The 21,109-nt window shown below is 46.2% G+C and overlaps 1 long non-coding RNA gene across 1 annotated transcript; it reads right to left on the bottom strand.

Moving 5' to 3' along the window:
* Window positions 1-20,259: 20,259 nt before the first annotated feature.
* LOC141258301 (uncharacterized) lies at window positions 20,260-20,640 on the bottom strand. Its single transcript, XR_012318278.1, has 3 exons — window positions 20,542-20,640; window positions 20,369-20,455; window positions 20,260-20,295 (listed from the first exon to the last, which is right to left on the bottom strand). It is a non-coding gene; the product is annotated as an uncharacterized lncRNA (long non-coding RNA).
* Window positions 20,641-21,109: the final 469 nt, after the last annotated feature.

Raw genomic sequence — 21,109 nt, 5'->3', positions numbered from 1 at the left:
TGATATGGCGTAGTCCGGATCTTCTTGCATCCATACAGGTGGCAGAATTCCTTGAATAGCTCAGCCTCGAAAGCAGGGCCTTGATCTGTGAGCTCCTTTTCCGGATATCCATGGGGTCTGCAGAAGTAGGCTTGTGTAGCGCCCCGAGGGTTCGGTCGCTACAGAGGTATTGCATCTCAACCAGATGTGCGATATCTCACTTCCAGGTAAGGATGGAGTGTGGATCAGGACCCTGACACCTGCATGCATTACACCACATTTCCGGGGGGCAGGGCGACCGATATGCTCCAAGGAGAGCACGACAGTCCCTGTCCCTGGCTGGAGTGGGGGGAGGGAACACCGAGGAAGGGGGACCCTGTAGTGCATAGTAGGGAGAGGGCAGTTCCTGGGTGCACTGAGAAGGAGGTATAAAAGGTGGGCACCATCTTAGTTCTGTGTTCAGTCTGAGAGAAGAAGTGACAGAGTAAGGGCCTCTACATGGGGCTCTGCTCCGTAGGTGGGCCTAGCCTGTGAGGCCCAGCCAGCACTGAAAGAGCAAGGAGAGAGGGTTGAGAGTAAGAGGAGAAGACAGGGGGCAGAGGCTCAGACCGAGCTCTGCTCTGCAGGCCGGCCTGAGAGAGCGGCTGGAGCCTGGAGGAAGGAGAAGGAAGGAAGAGGAGCGGAGGAGGCTCCAGGAACAAGGAACGAAGGGACCCCAGGGGTGTGGACAGGCGAGTCGCCACCGCATGCCCGAATCTACCTGCGTAGGGGGGTCAGGCCAAAGGGGGAGACCGGTCCCCGAAGCTAGTGGAGGCAGGGAACTGCCCTCAGCTAGAAACCGGAGGCTGTGACATTTTATGTGGGACAGTCCCTCGCTACACCCGCTAGGAAGGCACCACATAGGGTCAGGGAAACGGCACCAACGTTCACCCGAGAAGGCCCGAGGCAGCCGGACAGAAACGAGGTCACTGGTGGGGTATGACAGGCCAGAGAAAGGACACACGAAGGGGGTCCTGTGAAACGCTCCAAAGTTATCTGGGAGTAGGCCGAGCCCCTCACCTGGTGAGCACAGTGCGATGTGGGACGTTATGACCAGCTGGAGTAACGTGGATAAAGAACTGTGAGTAAAAACCCTGGACTGCATTACAGGACTCTGTGTCACTGCTGCTCCCGCGCACCATCACCCCCAACATCTGCACTCGCTGCCCTGAGGCTATACTCCTCCCGTAGGGAGTTATACTACCCTCTGCTGCACCCTCAACACCAGCCTCAGCGGTCTGCCCTGTAGTGGCGGTTCACTCTGACCGCAATCCACGGGTGGCGTAGTCGGACGTTCAGCATTTAGACTGCCATTTGGTTTGACCGCCCGGGGCACGGACCGGGTCGCCGCCACGGAGACTGCAACCCCCAGCATCCACAAAAGGTTCCGGGTATCCCCACACACACACGGCCCAGGGGGCGCGTCACTTGGAACGTTCTTGCTGCAGTTTCTGCTGTCAAGTCCTTGACAGGGGCTACCACCAGGAACCGGGAATAGTGATCCACCATGGTTAGGGCATAGGAATAGCCTGATCTGCTGGGTGACAGTTTGATCATAGACTGAACATGAGTCAACAGTGTGATGCAGCAGCAAAAAAGGCAAATACAATTCTGGGATGTATTAACAGAAGCATACAGTCTAGATCACGTGAAGTCATTATCGGTCTTTACTCCTCTTTGGTCAGACCTCATCTGGAATACTGTGTACAGTTTTGGGCACCACATTTTAAAAAAGACATAGACAAACTGGAGCAAGTTCAGAGAAGAGCGACCAGAATGGTGACTGGTCTGCAAACCATGTCCTATGAGGAACGGTTGCAGGATTTGGGAATGTTTAGCTTGCAAAAAAGAAGACTGAGAGGAGACTTAATAGCTGTCTACAAATATGTCAAGGGCTGTCACATTGTAGAAGGATCATCTTTATTCTCATTTGCACAAGGAAAGACTAGAAGCAATGGGATGAAACTAAATGGGAGGAGACACAGATTAGATATTAGAAAAAACTTTTTGACAGTTAGGGTGATTAATGAGTGGAACAGGCTGCCACGAGAGGTGGTGAGTTCCCCTTCAATGGACGTCTTCAAACAGAGGCTGGACAGACATCTGTCTGAGATGATCTAGTGAATCCTGCTTTGAGCAGGGGGTTGGACCAGATGACCCAGGAGGTCCCTTCCAACTCTACCATTCTATGATTCTATGATTCTATGATTCTATGACGTGATCCAGAGTGACAATCTCCAGGGGTTGGGTTGTTTTGATGGACTGCAAGGGTGCTTTCTGGCTGCCGTAGTCTTTCCTTCTGAGGCTACAGGGTCCACAATTCCTGCACCACCTTTCTATGGAATTCCGCATTCCAACCCAATAGAACCGGTCCTTCAGCAGGGTTTCTAGCTTCTTCCAGCCAAAGTAACCTGCTTGGTCGTGGTAGGCCTCTAACACCATGTGGATATCTGTCCTAGGTGCAACAATCAGCCACACCATTTCATGGGTTCTGGGGTTGACATACCTTCTGCACAGTTTCTCTCTGTAGATGAACAGCCGGCTTCTCTCATTCCACACGTGCTTGGCTTGTGGGGGAGCATCCTTCTCCAGGTGAGAACCTTCTTGGGTTATCAGTCTTTTGATGAGGCTGACAACCGGGTCACTGTCCTGGGTCTCCTTCCAGCTGTGATGAGGTAGAGGGCTTGGCGTCCTACCATGACATCTTCTGGAGGTGTGCTGCTCGTGGACCATTCCATTTCTGTGGAAAGCAGGTAGTTCAATTTCTTCGAGATCATCCACTTCATCCTCGGTGTCCAACTGGTGGGGCATTCTCGACAAGGCATCAGCTTTAGTATTCTTGTGACCTGCCCGGTACTTGATTGTGAACTGATAATTCGACAGTCTGGCCACCCAACGCTGTTCTATGGCTCTCCAGGTGTGTCAAGGGATTATTGTCGGTAAAGGCTGTGAACTTAGTTGAGGCTAGGTAATGCTTGAATCTTTTAGTGATAGCCCAGACCAAGGCCAGGAACTCCAGCTTGAAGGAACTGTAATTCTCCAGGTTCCTTTCAGTAGGGCGAAGCTTCCGACTGGCATAAGCAATTACCTTTTCTCTGCCGTTTTGCTTCTGGGACAACACAGCTCCTAGTCCCTCGTTTCTGGCATCGGTCTACAACAGGAAAGGCTGGCTGTAGTCAGAATAAGCCAGGATTTGTTCACCAGTTAGGACTTCCTTCATTTCTGCAAAGGATTCAGCCTGCTCCTTACCCCACTAGAATGGGGGACTTTTACCTCTCTTGGACTGTCCTACCAGGAGATCTTGTAAAGGTGCTGCCTTTTTGGTGTAATCCTTTATGAACCTCCTGTAGTACCCGACCAGTCCCAGAAACTGACGTATTTCCTTGATGTTTCTCGGTTCAGGCCACTTCTGGATGGCAGTGACCTTCTCTGGGTCTGGTGCTACTCCCTCTGAGCTGACTACGTGTCCCAGGTACTGAACCTTCTGTTTGAGCAGGTGGCACTTGGAAGGTTTTAGTTTCATCCCATACTGGGACAATGCTTCAAATACCTCCGCCAGGTGCTTCAGATGGTCTTCATATGTCCTCGAGTACACGATAACGTCATCCAGGTACAGCAGCACGGTTTCAAAGTTCCGGTGTCCTAAGCATCACTCCATCAGCCTCTGGAACGTCACTGGGGCGTTGCAGAGCCCAAACGGCATACTGTTGAACTCGTATAATCCCATCGGGGTGATGAAGGCTGTCTTCTCCCGATCTTCCTCAGCAACAGAGACTTGCCAGTACCCGCTCGTGAGATCCAATGTAGAGAAGCAATTGGCAGATTTTAGTGCAGCCAGGGATTCCTTTATACGGGGCAAAGGGTATGCATCTTTATGTGTTATTTGATTAATTTGTCTATTATATATATTTTATATATCTACATACATCCTCATGCTACCGTCCTTCTTTCTGACCAGGACCAGGGGAACTGCCCAGGGGCTACAGCTATCCCTTACTACCCCTGCCTTTTTCATGTCATGCAACATTTCCTTGGCTTTTTGGTAATGTGCTGGTGGTATGGGTCTGTAACGCTCCTTAATGAGTGGATGGTTACCGGTGGGTATGTGGTGTTATACCCCTTTAACCCTTCCAAAATCAAGTGGGTGTTTGCTTAACACTTGTTCATATTCCTGAACCACTCTGTAAACACAGTGTTTCTGATGGACAGGAGTGGCGTCAGTTCCAACATGGAGCTGTTGACACCAATCCTCCAGCTGAGCTTCGGAGTCATTGTCCTCCACTGTATCTGGTGGGGTCAAGGATTCCACTGTGTGTATGGCATCATTATTCACAGTATACAATCTGGCAACAGTGGCGTATCTTGGCAATTTAACTTCCTCCTCCCCACAATTCAGGAGATGTACAGGTACCCTTCCATTGCGTACATCAACTACCCCTCTAGCAGTTAGGAGTGTAGGTCTGTGCTCTGAGCTAATGGGCTCCACTACCGCCTGGTAGTTCTGTCCCTTGAGACCTATTGCTGCGCTACACCAAATCAGCGTTTCACTCATTGGGGGAATCACAATGGGTATCGGGTCTGATACCCGTACATTACCAATCTCACCACCTGTTAGTTTTACCTGTTGCTGGTACAGGAGGGCATGAATTTCCTTCTGGAGCACTTTCCTCTGCCCTGGTTTGGCAGTGTCAGCAATCTGTTGGAGCAAAAACAACACTTCTCCCAAACAGTTACCAACAATATTTGTACCAAGTATCATATACGGATTGGTATCACCAGGGTTAGATTCTATGACAATTAGTCCTTGGTCCTTTAGTTCCACTCTCCCCACCTTCACTGTCACGTCCTTAACCCCTGCTAGGTTAAGAGGAACGCCGTTAGAGGCATACACAGAGAGGTTGGGGCTGGCGGGTGGAATCATCTATGGACCAGTACCTTTTGTAGAGGACATCAGGTATGATGGTTACCTGTGTGCCGGTGTCCAGTAATGCAGGTGTTGCTATGCCGTCCAGCATGATGGACAGGAAAGGCCTTCCTCCTACAAACCGGTCGTACCAGCTTGATGGGCCTAATTGATCTACTCCTGGGTGTCGGCCCTTGGCCCCAGGGTTTGCCCATTTAAAGGACAGTTCCGGCGGTGTGGCCTGCCTTGTGGCAACGGTAGCAGATGAATTCTCCCGGAGGGCGACGTTGGTCGTTGGTCCTCCAATGGGGTGGCGTTGTTCTCCTACGGGGTGGCGTTGTCCTTCTTCTTCTCCTCATCCAGGGGACATCCTCAGGACTGCCGGTGAGTAGGATCCTTCCATCCGGCTCGGGCTCCGCCTGTAGCTGCAGGACGCTCAGGACAGTGGTCAGGGTTTTACTTAGCTGACACACTTCAGAGCGCAGGCTGTCCAGCTCGGTAGGGGGCGCTGTTTGCATTTTTGCTTCAGCCGTTAATGAAGGAGCAGTGTGTGCTGCGGGCACAGCGGTATCTGATGGTTCCAGGGGCTGCAGACCCTTAATAGCCATGTCCTTCAGGGCGTCAAAGGTGGCATTTGAATGATCTAAGGACCACCACCGTACGGTTCGGCTCTCCTCCGGGGACCTCAACCCTCGGATGAATTGCTCTGTCAGCATTTTGTTCTCATCTTGTATGCTGGCCGGACTAACCTGTTTCAGGGCCCGCAGTGCCTCTTGTAAACGCCAGGCATAGTCTCGGATACTGTCCTCAGGTTTCTGGGCACAGTGGTAGAACCTCATCCGGAGATCTGTCTCAGTGCGGTTTTCAAAGACAGTTTGCAGTCTCTTAAAGATAATGGATACTGATTCCTGGTCTGCGGCTGGCCAGGTTTCAACTTCCCGCTCTGGGGCACCAGTCAATTGTCCCAGCACAACAGCGGCTCTCTGCTTACCAATCATTGAGTACATATAGAGTACACCGCATATTTTCCTTTTGAATCCAGACAGGGTGTCTGGTTTGCCGTCATACTGGGGAAGCCATTTTGCTCCGGGGATATACGGCAGGGCCATGGGCATGACCGGAATCGCGACCCCTGCTGGTGGGGCGGCAGCTCCGGCCTGAGCAGCGCGGGCGCAAGTTGAGCATCAGGAGCGTTAACTGGTGCTCCGGCGTTTTGCTGGTCATCGGCCATGGTTGCGCCCCCCTAGTAAACCGTAGCCTACCTTCTTTTCCTTTTTTCGGGTAGTCCGCAGCTCCGCAGACGACAGTCTCCTTCCAGGACCTGACGCTTCCTGGTGCTGCGTCAGAGCGCGAGGCGGGGCTTGAGTTTTGCGCGCTTCCAACAGTCACGCCCCTCTTCTTCCCACGCGGTGACGCGGTAACAGTTAAAACACAGTTCAATTACGGCACACAGTACCCGGTGGCAACGGGCATGAAATCCTGTTCATGACGCCAGGAAAGAGAGATGTGTCACCCTGGGGGGATATAGGGGATTCGGTACCCGGGCCTTTTACCTTGTTTAGGAGGTCACGGCAGTCGGCTCCCGGGCCCGTACTCTGGGTTTCTCTTTAAAAAGGGGTTTTAGTGTACAGTTTGTCTCGTGACACCACCTGTGGTTTCCGGTAATGGTTACCGGCGCTGCTGCAGACCTCCAGGGGGTGATTGGATGGCAGCTGGGATGTTTCTGCTCCCCACAGGTGGAGCGGGCCCCCGGGGCAGTGTAGGTGCAAATGGTGGTGATGCTGGGGCTTGCAATGCAGGAGAGATGGCGCAGCAGGAGTAATTGACAGAGACAGGGGATTCACTTCAGTACCTTTACTGGTGCGGATGTCAGGTACGGTCCAGGGTACTCGGTAGGAAGGGTGCACTTCAGGACTTCTCCCCAGTGAGTGGGTATAAGGCCTCCTGGTCCGTGTCTCCTTCTCTCTAAGCTCCTGGCCAGCCTGCAACTGGGCCTAGCTTTTGAGTCCTGCTGTTCCTTCACCTGTCGCTTAGTAGTAGGACCTTTTTCTGGCAACCACTATCCCTGGATGCCAGGGCCTTCGTGGTTCCTAGTCCTGCCAAGGTTTTAGCTTCAGGTCAACCAGGGACTTGTAGTCCTCCTGGTATGCCGGTGATCCCTACTGGGTATAAAGGACCCTGTAGGCGCGGACCCGGTGTCCGGTTTGTGTCTTGGGGTGAGCCTATGATGCTAATCTGCCCCCTTAACTCCTCTCTCCTCTCCGCCTTGCCTCCGGCCACACTCGGGGCCCTCAATACAGCAGCAGACGTGCTGCGTCTTCACTGCTCTCAGTGGCAGCACACTCTCTGAACAACTAACTGAACTGACTGCCTGGCTCCACCCTCCAGTATATATATCCCTATCAGGGCTCCCTCTGGTGGTATGAAGTGGAAGGGTGGAGGTGTCTGCTTGTAATGAGGGCGTCTTGTGGAGAAGTCCGTCCATGCACCCTTTTGGGTCCTGTGGTACTGTACCTGTGAATAGCAGGGTGCCACACAACCGTTTAGACTCTGCTACATCTAGCCAAACTGTGGATTGTCGGTTACAGCATGTTACCTGCTACTTCCCTTGTTGTCCCCATATTTCCCCTGCTACTCCCTGCGTGCAGATTTACCCTGTTACAATAAATCCCCCCCCCTGTTTATTAACCCTGTACTGGCTGCTCTGTGTTTTTATGTGTCACTGCATCTAAAGTACCTGTGTCACAATATCATGCCTGTTAAAAGTCTTGATTATATTTGGTTACCTGCTACTTCCCTTGTTGTCCCCATATTTCCCCTGCTACTCCCTGCGTGCAGATTTACCCTGTTACAATAAATCCCCCCCCCTGTTTATTAACCCTGTACTGGCTGCTCTGTGTTTTTATGTGTCACTGCATCTAAAGTACCTGTGTCACAATATCATGCCTGTTAAAAGTCTTGATTATATTTGGACTGATCTATTTTGTGTATTTTTGGACGTGCTTCTGGGCAGAATAGTTAGGACTCCATTGTTCCCTTGGGGTATGTGCACACAATGATTTTCTCAGGCGGATTCTGCCTGGAACCTGCCAGAATTATCTCTACAAAAATTAACACAATGCACAGCAAAGTAGGGATAATATTGCTGTGCACATGTTCCATTTTTATCTTCTTCTTTTAACCAATTCAGTGTTCGGGAATCGGGAAGCAGTTAAAAGAAGTAACATGTTCATTCTTCAGGTGGCTTCCAAACACTCTTTATAGTTAAAACCATAAAGGTAAAGACACTGCCAGTGGAGCCACCGCAAAAAATGAAGGCAAATCCACCAGCGAAGCCGCTTCAGGGAAAAGACCGTCTGCTTTTTCTTGAAGCTGCTTTCTTTGGTAAACATGAGCGGCTCCATCTGTCTATAGGCTGTGGCTGGTACTGCAGCATAGTTCCACTGAAGTCAATGGGATAGATTTGCAATACCCCACACATAGCTCTACTATGTAGACGACATGCAGGTACAAAACAGAAGAGTTTGCAGTCCCCACAAAGCTGATCAGCAGGGGTGCCAAGAGTCAATTACCCTTTGATCAAATATTTTGATGGACTATATTGAGGCTACGTTCACACGACCATATCAAAAATTTAATCCAGAAAAGTGGGGTGATTTTTTTTCTCACTTATCTACCATGTGCAATCCATTTTTTTTACAGAAGCAGTCATTTACAGGACAATTTACAGTTTTTTATGATACAGAATTGCAATGTATCTGTAAAAATCAGATGCCATACTGTGTAATCCGATTTTATTTTTTCTCACACCCAAAGACTTGAATGGGTGAGTTTCAGCCATATGGGAGGCAAATCGTGCATGCTGCCATTTTTTCCTTGGACCGACTCAGTCTGACAAAAAAATTGGACATGTGCACGGCCTTATTGAATAACATTGGTCCGAGTGCGATTCGGTGTTTTGACAGTTTGCACTTGAACTTAAAAAACGGACGTCTACAAGAGCCCTAAGTAGCGGCTATAAAAATATTTTGAACCTGGAAATTCCTTTAAGTTGCTAAATTGGAAAAGGAGACTGTATACCTACCACCCCAGCATAAAAAGATGTATAGGTTTTGCCTGGTGTGTTTGCCAAAAATAGGGAGGGTGTTTATGGTTATGTGTGATATGTTAGCTATAGACAAAAACTAAACGGAGTTATGTTATAGCAAAGCTATTGTGTGAAAAAAAAATTATTTTCAAATAAATTCATTAATATAGAAAAATATTTTCGGGACATGTGTTACATTTTTTCTTATAATGGTAATTCAGAACAATATACGTATATGTCATCATAGATTCCCGCATGGATCCTTGTATACGTAGTATGATGTGACCTCTCATCATATAAGTTACATAAACTAATTCAAAATGATACTTGATGAAAATTCACCCAAAAAGAATGTAAAACACGCAACAAAAAGTTCACGTAGGGCAAATCACAGCCGTCTCTTTGAAAATATATATGACTCCAGAAATTACAGTCAGCAGAAAATTACCCACGAGTCAATCACTGTATGGGAAGAATAGAGCTAAGTATGTTAAAGAGTAAAAGTGCAAAGGTCAAGATGGAGCTCAAAAACATGAGCTTCAATGAAGATCCCCACTGTGTGACACCAGCAAATACCATCCATGTCACAACCCGAGGGAAGCATGTCAACAGCTCGGTAGGGGATCTTCCTTGAACTGTGTGTTGCTTCTCCGCATGCCGTCTCTTAACATTCTAGAATGAACATGATGAGAGAAGAAAAACACGAAGAAGATGGCTTCTTGTTTATTTGGGTATATAGTATCAGATGTTACCGGGTCCAGTAAGAAGTAACTACGATCACAGCTTCTGACTTCCACGTATATACAGTATGCTGACTGGTGGACACAATGGCCGCTATTCATGATTATGAAAGAATTTATCCACTTTACCTAGTTTAGGGAGCAAGAAAAATAGAATTAAAAAAAATGTTGATTTTGAAATGATCTTTCAAAAATTGCACTTTTATTATTTTTGAAAGCTTAAACGGGTTTTGAAGTTACTGGACAAGGTCTTCAAATTGAGGAACAAGACAAAAGAAGAATCGACACATTCGAAATGTGGTGCTGGAGAAGGATGTTATCAATACCATGGGTGGCAAATAAAACAAACAAATCAATCTTGGAACATATCAAGCCAGACATATCACACAAAGTAAGGATCACCAAGCTATGGCCTGTCAACTTTGGACACATCATACGAAGAGAGTAATCACTGGAGAAGGATATAAAGTTCGGAAAAATAGAAGAAACAAGGCGAAGAGGAAGACCAGCACACTGATGGCTTGATACTATCAAGATAACGGTGGCAAAGACACTGGAATACCTATTAGACTTGCATAAGATCAATCTTTCTACAGATTGTTCATCCATCAAGTCACCATGGCTCGAGGTCCTCAGGATAGGAGATAACTTGCTGATCCATTGGAACCACCAGAAATCCCAAAAGTGGGCCCCCCAAAACCTCAAAAATGGGGCTCTGCAGAGCTTTAATTTGAAAGGAGGAAGGTCTACACTCTACTGTTTGTCAATGGGATTTCCAGAAATAGTAAAGCGCTGTGCTGAGCAGTTCTATGGATGAAGAGTAAGTTGAGTATGGGCACCATGGCTTAACTCAAAATGGGGCTTTGGAAAGCCCCATTCCCTGTGTTCTGGAGTAACGGTGTTACTATCCTTTTGATAGGGGATTACTTTAATTTTATTCCTTAAGGGGTTTTGCAGGACTGTGATATTAATGACCTATTCTTAGGATAGATTATCAATATCGAATCAGTGGGGATGTGATATTCAGCACCATCATGAGTAGATGTTATTAGCTCTAGTTTTAAGCATCTGCCTCGGCTTGGTAAAGCTTCACTACCTTAGCCCATGGCCACTGACCTTTGCTGTGCTCCACGTCGGGTTTTACAATTGGCCCAGCATGCCTCCATGACACCATGTACACACCTAGACCTGAAATTAGTGGATCCACCTCACCAGGTGAGCCTAACATCTGGCATTAATTGAATTGAATAGGATCTGAGATGCAGTACCCACAAATGGCCACTAGTAGTGTATAGGGCTGTGATGTTTTGTCTATGTACACTGTTTTTATCTGACCATCACCGATGCTGATAACAGCTGACTGATGGGGGGTTGAGGGCGAATCTCACCGATATGATGTTCATGATCTATCCTAAGGATAAGCCATTAAAGAGATTGCCCGTTCCAAAATAGATGGATAAAAAAAAGTTAGACTCTCCCAGTGGACCATCAGAATCAGCTCACTGACAAATTCTCAGCTAACTAGAGATGAGCGAATAAATTTGAGTTAAATTTAATTCTACTGGAAAGTTACAAAAATCTGTATTCGCCATTGTCATTAGCTTCCGCTTGAATTCAGCAACATGAGGTCCGTAAGGAGCCATCAAAAGTCTTAAAAATAAAACACTCACCATCACACATTCGGTTACTCATCGCATCTTCTTATTCAAGAGCACTGTATCCAAAGATCTCTAAATAGTATGCTGCGAATTTTGGCTCTGATGAGGCCCGGGATCATTTCCGCGAATGTGTGCGGAGCACAGCGTGACATCATGAACTTGCACGCTCTTGCGTAAAAATTTTATTTTTTATATCTTACATTTATTATATTCTGGCTTCTAGAGAGACCCCAGACTGTGATAAGGGACATTAAATTCACGGAGAATAATGTCATTAATGCAATGGGAACCTTGCAGTCCTAAGTGACCTGATTTCTTTCTCAATATGTTACATGCTTTGGTTTTATCTACAATTTTTGTATGCATTTTTTTTATTACTATTGATTTTACAAACTAAAAAAAAAAGGATCAAGCATTTATAGAAATTTTAAAGAAATTTTCATTGAAGAAAACCAAGACAAAACTAACTTTTTATGATTAAATAAAACAAACAAAAATAGGAAAATAAACACGGATTTTTCCTAACATTTAAAACAGTCAAAAAAGAATTTATATTTTATAGTTTGTGTAATCTGATATTTGGAAATATCTGACCCTGTCCCCATATGAGATTTTTTGGGGGGGCTTTCGACATGTCAAAAATATAAATTGAAATGAATTCTGTTAATTCACAATAATTACTAAATATTTTAATGGTGGCTTTAAATGTGTCAACTTCAGACGTCTTTACGTCTTCTAATATCAAGCAGATCTGCAAGCAATTTCCACTTGTTTTCACACAGTGCAAAGACATTCGCTCTGTTTATATTGGAGACAAATTTTCTTAAATTGTTGTAATTCTATTGATTAAATAATGGCTTTCTTCCTCATTTAAAAGCAATTTCAGACTCGTATCACGGCAAACAAGAGTTAAGTCATCACTATGTACACTGTGTGAAAGACAGATTGTCAGGCAAGTATCCTTGGCTTATTGACAAGAACTTTTCAATAACCATTTGAAGTCTGAGTTACAGTGTCTGGGGATAATAAAACGATTGAATGGCGATTTATGGATGGAGTCACTTTGGGGTCTGGGATAAAATAAAATTAAAAAGAAACTGGAATGCACAAAACAGAATTAAGTCACACGGTTTGTAGATTGTTAATTAAACACATATTTATCATTTTGTTAACATTTTCGGAACGTGTATGAAGTCATTGCTTTTTTTTATTTTCGAAAAGTATCGACATATATAACGTGGAATTTCTGTGACCTCAGTCAAGAATAATCATATACTTTACATTAGAAGAGCTGTTCAAGTTTGGAATGAGAGTCTGCAGTCACTCTGTGACTGCACACTTGTGAATTCTCACAATGTGCACAGTGCACGCTGTAAGGATTTTCCAGTGATGGTGGCGAGACTGGGTATGCGATATGCATACTCCCGGCCACATTCCGACTAGACGTACACAGCCTCGATTAATTCACCTGTATTTGTGGCGCCCCTGAGGGTTCGGTCGCCACAGAGGTACTGCATCTCACACAGAGGTGTGGTGTCTCCCTTCTCTCAGGTAAGGAGGGAGTACTGCACGGGACCCCAACACCTACATCCAATACTACACTACCCCAGGACAGCCGGAGGGGCAAGACGCAATGTAGTTTTCTGCTGAGCCCTGACCCTGACTGGGGTAGGGGGAACCCAAAGGTAAGGGGAACCAGTAGTGGGTGTGGGTGGAGGAAGTAGTTTAGTGGAGCACTCATAGAGTAGATATATAAAAAGGTAGACATCTTAAAGTAGTTGGTTGGTCGAGTAGGGACAGTTCAGAGGAACAGTCTGGGAGCAGAGGCTCTGTAGGAGCTCTGCTTCACTACAAGGGCCTAGGACAGAGGCCCAGGAGGGGAGCAGGGAGTAAGCTCCATTCTGCAGAAGGGATCCTAGGGGGGTACGGCGAGTGCAGGCGGCACCCGTACACCCCGAACCTGCCAAATGTCAGGAGGATCTAGGCCGCAAGAAGGGGACCGGCCCCTGGCCCAGTCGTGCAGCTTCAAGCCTCGGCTGGAAAACCGGAGGCTTCTGGCTTCTATAGCCAGAAGCCAAACCCCCCCACTTCAATCAAGTAAGGTCAAGCATGTCTGTGCAACTCCGACGGACAGGGGGGACCTCGCAGCACCCGAACAGGATTCACAGTGGGAAGCGCAGGGCAGGAGGGCATAAGACCGAGCGTGAAGTCGGTTTAGAGAGGCACATAAGAAAGTGGGGTTCTGCCAGGTACACCCTGTTGGCATATACAACAGATTAGGACTTATTATAAGTGTAAGGAGGACTTTATACTAACCAGACAGCAGATGGCGATAGTGTGTAAAGTTATACGCTTGCTGTAATGAGGGCAGGAAAGCTCTCAATTGTTGGTTGTTTTAACTTCCTGTGTTTTCTTTTTTTCCTGAATGTGTTATGTCAGCAGCACACGGACTGTGTGACACTGAATTGTATCTCATGTTTAACCAGTATGAAGTAAATACGGTTTACTCAAGATATCTTGCTGATTGAAGCTCTCGTAAGTACAGTGGTGACTGTAAGAAGATGCACTCTGCGACACACCCGAGCTGCCTGAGGAAGGGCTGAACCCCTGCCCGGTGAACGCAGCGCAACGCGGGAGGCTTGCACCAGTACAGTGCACCTGTGGACTGTCTAAGAACTGTGAGTAAATCTTGGATGACTGCACTGAGCTGCCTCCATTCCTTTCTTTCGCCGGCGCCATTTCCCTCCCTGCACTACAACACCCAGCACACCTCCATTCATCTACACTGCCCTGAGGCCTGCTTCACCTGTGGGGAGCTGTTCCATCTCAAGCTGCCCTAAAACCTGCCTCAGAGGACTGCCGCAGTGCTGGTGATCCTCACCAGACACCACAGGTGGCGTCACGACAAATCCCCTATAAATATGCCCCTTTTTGCACTGGGTCACGGACCGGGCCAGCCACCGTGATCTCCCCCAAAAGCAGCCATAAGGCCCAGCTGCCGAGTACCCCACGGCCCTGGGGGCGAGTCATATTGAGCGAGGCCGGGCACCTCTAGTCAGATTGTGGTGGCACTGAAGCATCCTGACAGTGCGGACAGTGCACAATGTAAGGATTCACAAGTTTGCAGTAAAATGGTAAAAATAAAAAAAAATAATCTCTGCTGACCTTGAAAAAATGCTGTCCAATAGGAAAATAAAAAAATTGTAAACAATCAAGTACTAAATACTGCTCAACAGTGTCTGATTCTGAAAGGGGTTGTCCAGGCTTGGGGTTCAAATCTGCAATCTCTCTATGTGACTGCAGACTTGTGAATCCTCACAGTGTGCACAGTGTGCACTGTCAGGATACTCCGGTGCCGGGAGTTGGCTGCAAGTGTGTGATTTGCATACATGCAGTCATGTGCCTAATAGACGTACTACGCTGCCTTCCTCAATACAAGTAGATTGAGTGAGACCGGACACATCTAGTCAGAATTTGGCTGGAAGTATACAAATCACGTACTTGTGGTTACATGACCGCCCTGTCACCGGCACCAGAGAATCCACAAAGCGTGCACTGTGCACTTTGTGAGGATTCATAAGTCTGCAGTCACATACAGTGACTGCAGACTTGAGCCCCAAGCCTGGTCAATTCCTTTAATTTATACAACCTAATAACAAGTTGTCTCCCATAGCAGCCAGTCCATAAATATAAATGTATATGTATATATAAATATATATATATGTGTGTGTGTGTGTGTGTGTGTGTGTGTGTATGTATATGTATATACACTGCTCAAAAAAATAAAGGGAACACTCAAATAACACATCCTAGATCTGAATGAATGAAATATTCTCATTGAATACTTTGTTCTGTACAAAGTTGAATGTGCTGACAGCAAAATCACACAAAAATCATCAATGGAAATCCAATTTATTAACCAATGGAGGCCTGGATTTGGAGTCACCCCCAAAATTAAAGTGGAAAAATACACTACAGGCTGATCCAACTTTGATGTAATGTCCTTAAAACCAGTCAAAATGAGGCTCAGTATTGTGTGTGGCCTCCACGTGCCTGTATGACCTCCCTACAACACCTGGGCATGCTCCTGATGAGGTTGCGGACGGTCCCCTGTGGGATCTCCTCCCAGACCTGGACTAAAGCATCCGCCAACTCCTGGACAGTCTGTGGTACATCGTGACATTGGTGGATGGAGCGAGACATGATGTCCCAGATGTGCTCAATCGGATTCAGGTCTAGGGAACGGACAGGCCAGTCCATAGCTTCAATGCCTTCATCTTGTAGGAACTGCTGACACACTCCAGCCACATGAGGTCTGGCATTGTCCTGCTAGGAGGAACCCAGGGCCAACCGCACCAGCGTATGGTCTCACAAGGGGTCTGAGGATCTCATCTCGGTACCTAATGGCAGTCAGACTACCTCTGGCGAGCACATGGAGGGCTGTGCGGCCCTCCAAAGAAATGCCACCCCACACCATTACTGACCCACTCCCAAACCGGTCATGCTGAAAGGTGTTGCAGGCAGCAGATCGGCAGATCGCTCTCCATGGCGTCTCCAGACTCTGTCACGTCTGTCACATGTGCTCAGTGTGAACGTGCTTTCATCTGTGAAGAGCACAGGGCGCCAGTGGTGACTTTGCCAATCCTGGTGTTCTGTGGCAAATGCCAAGTGTCCTGCACGGTGTTGGGCTGTGAGCACAACCCCCATCTGTGGACCACCCTCATGAAAGTCGGTTTCTAACCATTTGTGCAGACACATGCACATTTGTGGCTTGCTAGAGGTCATTTTGCAGGGCTCTGGCAGTGCTCCTCCTGTTCCTCCTTGAACAAAGGCAGAGGTAGCGGTCCTGCTGCTGGGTTGTTGCCCTCCTACGGCCCCCTACACGTCTCCTGGTGTACTGGCCTGTCTGCTGGTAACGCCTCTGGACACTACGCTGACAGACACAGCAAACCTTCTTGCCACAGCTCGCATTGATGTGCCATCCTGAATGAGATGCACTACCTGAGCAACTTCTGTGGGTTGTAGAGTCCGACTCATGCTACCACGAGTGTGAAAGCACAACCAACATTCAAAAGTGAGGAAAACATCAGCCTGAAAGCATTGGTACTGAGATGTGGTCTGTGGTCCCCACCTGCAGAACCACTCCTTTAATGAGTGGGTCTTGATAATTGCCAATAACTTCCATCTATTGTCTATTCCATTTGCACAACAGCATGTGAAATTGATTGTCAATCAGTGTTGCTTCCTAAGTGGACAGTTTGATTTCACAGAAGTTTGATTTTCTTGGAGCTATAGAGTTATATTCTGTTGTTTAAGTGTTCCCTTTATTTTTTTGAGCAGTGTACATGTGTGTATATATATATATATATATATTATAATATCATTTTCGCTACTATTCACAATCTTTCACGCAAAACCACTAAAGTTTTACACAAAATCCTCCAAGAGGTGGGCGTTTCTGGGTGTTTTGGGGAGGTCCCACAGAGTAAATTAAATGAACCAACTTAGGGTAAAGAATTATAGATAAGTATGTACCATAGTTAAAGTTTTTTAAAAAAAATCTACATCTCACAAGAAAAACTATTACGTATCTGATCTACATAAATAGTTGAATGATTATTTCCACTATTATTAATGGGTTGCCTGAAAAGTTTATACTTTAAGGCTGTGTGCCCACGATGCGTTTTTTAAGTGTTTCCGCAGTGGTAAAAACGCTGCAGAAACGCTTAAACGCATGGTAGAAGGCCTGCCATGTTCCCCAATGATAATCCGCATGTGCTGTGCACATGCTGCGGAAATTTCTGCTGCGGATTATCATTGCAGAAAAAAACGCAGCACTACCAATTATTTTGCGGAAGTGCTGCGTTTTCTCCGCCATTGACTTGCATTAGATCGCATGGATTACGCATCACTGTATATGTAGATGCGCATTCCATGCGTTCTAATGTGCGGATGGTACCCAGGTCTAGAGGAGAGGAGACTCTCCTCCGGACCTGGGTACCATAGAAAACTGTAAAAAAAAGAATAAAATAAAAAATAAATGTTATACTTACCTTCTGGCGGCCTCCGATGCACTCCTCCTCGCATACCGGCAGTTCGCGATGGACTGAAGGACCTGCGCTGACGTCATAGTCATGTGACGGGTCACGCAACGCTGACGTCGGCAGGTCCTTCAGTGTACCGCTGCCGGCAAGGGAGAACGGAGGGAAACAAGACACCGGGGGCCATCAGAGGGTAAGTATAGATTTATTTTTTTTATTTTTTACCATTCTTTCGGTCATACTATATAAATCCATGCCGGTTGCATAGATTTATATAGTGTGACCAAGTTGACAAGCACTTTCCAAGTGATGCTAAAATCGCTTGGAAAGCGCTTGTCAACCTGCATGCGGAAATGCAAGTGAAGAACGCTTCACATCCGCATGTCCCTGGCAGGAAAACGCATGTACAATCCGCATGTACAATCCACATGTACAATCCGCATATACAATCCGCATGCGTTTTTTTTCTGCCAGGGAGATGCAAAAACGCTCAGGAAAAAATCCTGAGCATTTCTGCATCGTGGGCACATAGCCTTAATTCATTTATTTAATCAGAAAAATGTAACCAACTTAAGTAAAGTCTAATTTCCCGCATTGCAACGACAACTTTTTTTCTAGTATTTTTTCCGCATTTTTTGCTGCCAAATTTTAGTTGGAAGTCAATTTACTGAATAAGAACTTATCACAAAGAGAGTTTTTGTTGTGTTTTCCTCACTTTTAGAGAATTAGTGTGTGTTTTGCTTTCCAAAAGGCATCATATTCTAGGCATGGTGATTTAAAACTTTTTGAAAAAGCATTAAAAAAAGTCTTTAAAAAAATGCATGCAAAATTATTTGTTTATTACACATGTATTGTCCATTTTTCAATGACTAATGCAAAGACAAGCCTGGGAAACCTTTATCAGTTTGTATATGAGAAAAACGGAAGACTCCAGTAAAAAGGACATATGGACCAGGAAAAGAACAGAATTGCAAAAAACATCTTTACCTTTATGTCACTGACATGTGAATGAGGTCATGTAGTATTGTTACTTTTTTAATACTAACAACCTGATTTTTTATTTCATTAAAGTACTTAAATAATCCAATTTAAATATTAGGTTCAACCTTTTAGCTATTATTCTATATAGTATTGTTAAGATCTGCGGTTGTTGGTTCTAATAATCACCTGGGCAGGTTAACAATGTAACTAATTTTATTAGCGTCCACTGTCTTACAGCAATACCGGGTAGATGGTCACAATGTAATGTCCCCAGTCCACAAGATCCCATCCTTGGGCCAATAGTTCCACTGCCCCCGTACCAGGCAATACCCACTGTCTCCCAACTTTTGGTTGGCCCACCGGGGGGGCGGTTTGGGGTAGTTAGGACACTGACAAGGAAATGGATGGGTTGTTTCTGGAGTTGGATACATGTGCTACGATCGTGGCTTTTGTATCTCCTGCTGGTGTAGTCTGCAGTCACAGCATATACTCCTCCAGACAACGGATACCACGACCATAGTACGTGTATCCAAGCAGCAACCCATCCATTTCCTCGTCAGTGTCCTAAATACCCCAAACTGCCCACCCCCCCTGGAATTGAGCACAGCCCTAGGGAAACACCCCTACACCACCAAGCCAACTGTGCATTGGTGGAGGTATTTTCTCAGGCCGAGCACCATTACCTAGGACTGCATGTGAGACCCCCATTGGTGACAGCTCCACTGAGTCTGCAATCCACATAATGGGACTAGTGACTGGGAGAACAATGGCTTAATTGAGGCCCCTGAGAAATCAATGAGAGTAATGGAATGATTGCTTTACCTGATACGAATCTTGTGTTTGGCCTTATGTATGTGTAAGGTGCCCCAGTGAGGTAGCTGTGAACGACCTATAGCCCATACTTGCTCTGGCACCCTTCAGACAAAGTGTGTCCTCCCTCTGATGTGCGGCGGTGTATGTGGTGTGTTCCACTTCTGACCAGCCGGTCTCTGCTGTCTCCAAGGATTTCTCTTCTGGAACCAGGGCAACAATGAATTCAGAGGATACAAAGTTCATAACAATAATTGGGACTTTACTGGGTAACTGGAAGTATTTACAATATTTACAGGCAGGTGTAAAGGATAAGGCCTAAAGGATTTTTTTTTTTGTCATCGGGTTGTCATCTTTCCCACAAGTACATGATTCAACTTCAGCTTTGGTTCCCAATTAAGGTGAAGCATCTCTGTTGCTCTGTTTTCTAGCCATAGAGAATCTTCCTCACCAGTGACAGTATATCTGGATCTGAGTTCTCTCCATATACTACCCTTGAGTCCTAACTTCTTCTACAGTCCTGCATACAGAATGCGCCCCTAGGTCCCCAACAACTCTTTTGAGGTTCCCAGTCCACCTAAGGGGACTCCTGTCAAGAGATTTCTGTGTCTGATGATCCACTGTCTGGGATACTAGGCCCACGTCTACCCTAGCAGCCAGTATATGGAACCTAATTGTAAAAAGATCTACTGCGCTGGTATACTTAATTTAAAATGACACGAGAGGGTTAGTGGTAAAAAGAAGAATTTATTTATTTATACAAAGAAATTTTAAAAATTATCTGGTAAAAATGCAAGGTTAAAATTCATAGAGAGAGTAAGGGTTCCTTTGAGGAATGTGCTCGGGATTCCAGGTTCTCCTAATTGGTTATTCTCGGTTAGTCCCGGATGTGCGAGTACCTGTAAAGGGTATATATATGCTATGGTAAGCTTTAAAACCAGCTGACAAATTACCTTTTTAGTATGTGGAGGTTCTAGTTACCTGGAAGGCAGTTAGGTGGAGAAGGAATAATCACAGGAGTATGGGCGTCTCTGGCTAGCTCTGCTGAAACGGTCAGCTGTGAGTAAAGAAGGGGCTAATTATTAGGAGACCGAGTGTTGCCACGTGTTGAGAATAGGTTGGATATTTACCTGTTATAGTGAAGATCTGCAATTGGTGATAAAACCTGTTTACCCTGTTTGAACTGGGGAGTCACTGTCCTGGGTCCACCTGGAGGACTATATGGTAATGTGAAGTGGGAACTCAGAAAATAGAACGTACATAGATATATAGTACACAGTTTTTGCACAATTAAGTACCTTACCCGTAGGGAGGTGGTTGTATGGATTCTAGGTGATACTTGTTATCCAATGGTGGTGGATCATAGTCACAGTTTAGCCATCAAAGTTAATTTTTCAGACCTAGAGAAGCTATGTGTCAACATTAATTAGTATAAAGATCGATGATCACAGGGTTAAGAGAGAGGGTAAGACTTTCTATTGTTATTATAGAGATTGCACAGTACTGGAATAGGGTGAGAGGTCTTACCACTGCTGGCTCTGTATGGTAGATCAGATTCTGCCTTGGAAAAAGTCAGGTTATTTGTTTTGCAAATATCCTTATCTGTTGCAGGAGTTTAGAGATACAAGAGCGTAATAGTGCTTTGTGGTAGTTCCTTTAGGCTGTGATGGTGATAAGCATTTGTTACTGTAGGGAGCCCAGCTTCTTTGAGGAGAGAAAATAGATGGTAACAAATCGTATAGTCCAGGGAGTTGCGTGCTGCTGTGGTTTTACCTTAGTCGACGCCCTATGATGGAAGACTTGCTTCGTGGAGTCGGGGTTGGTAGGTGTCGGGGCTGATGGATGTCGGAGTCCCGGCCGGAGACTCCGGC

Source organism: Phyllobates terribilis, unplaced genomic scaffold (assembly GCF_046119375.1).
Source record: "Phyllobates terribilis strain yellow unplaced genomic scaffold, ASM4611937v1 Scaffold_3__8_contigs__length_932513732, whole genome shotgun sequence".
NCBI lineage: Eukaryota > Metazoa > Chordata > Amphibia > Anura > Dendrobatidae > Phyllobates > Phyllobates terribilis.
This window is presented reverse-complemented; position numbering and strand designations above follow the sequence as displayed.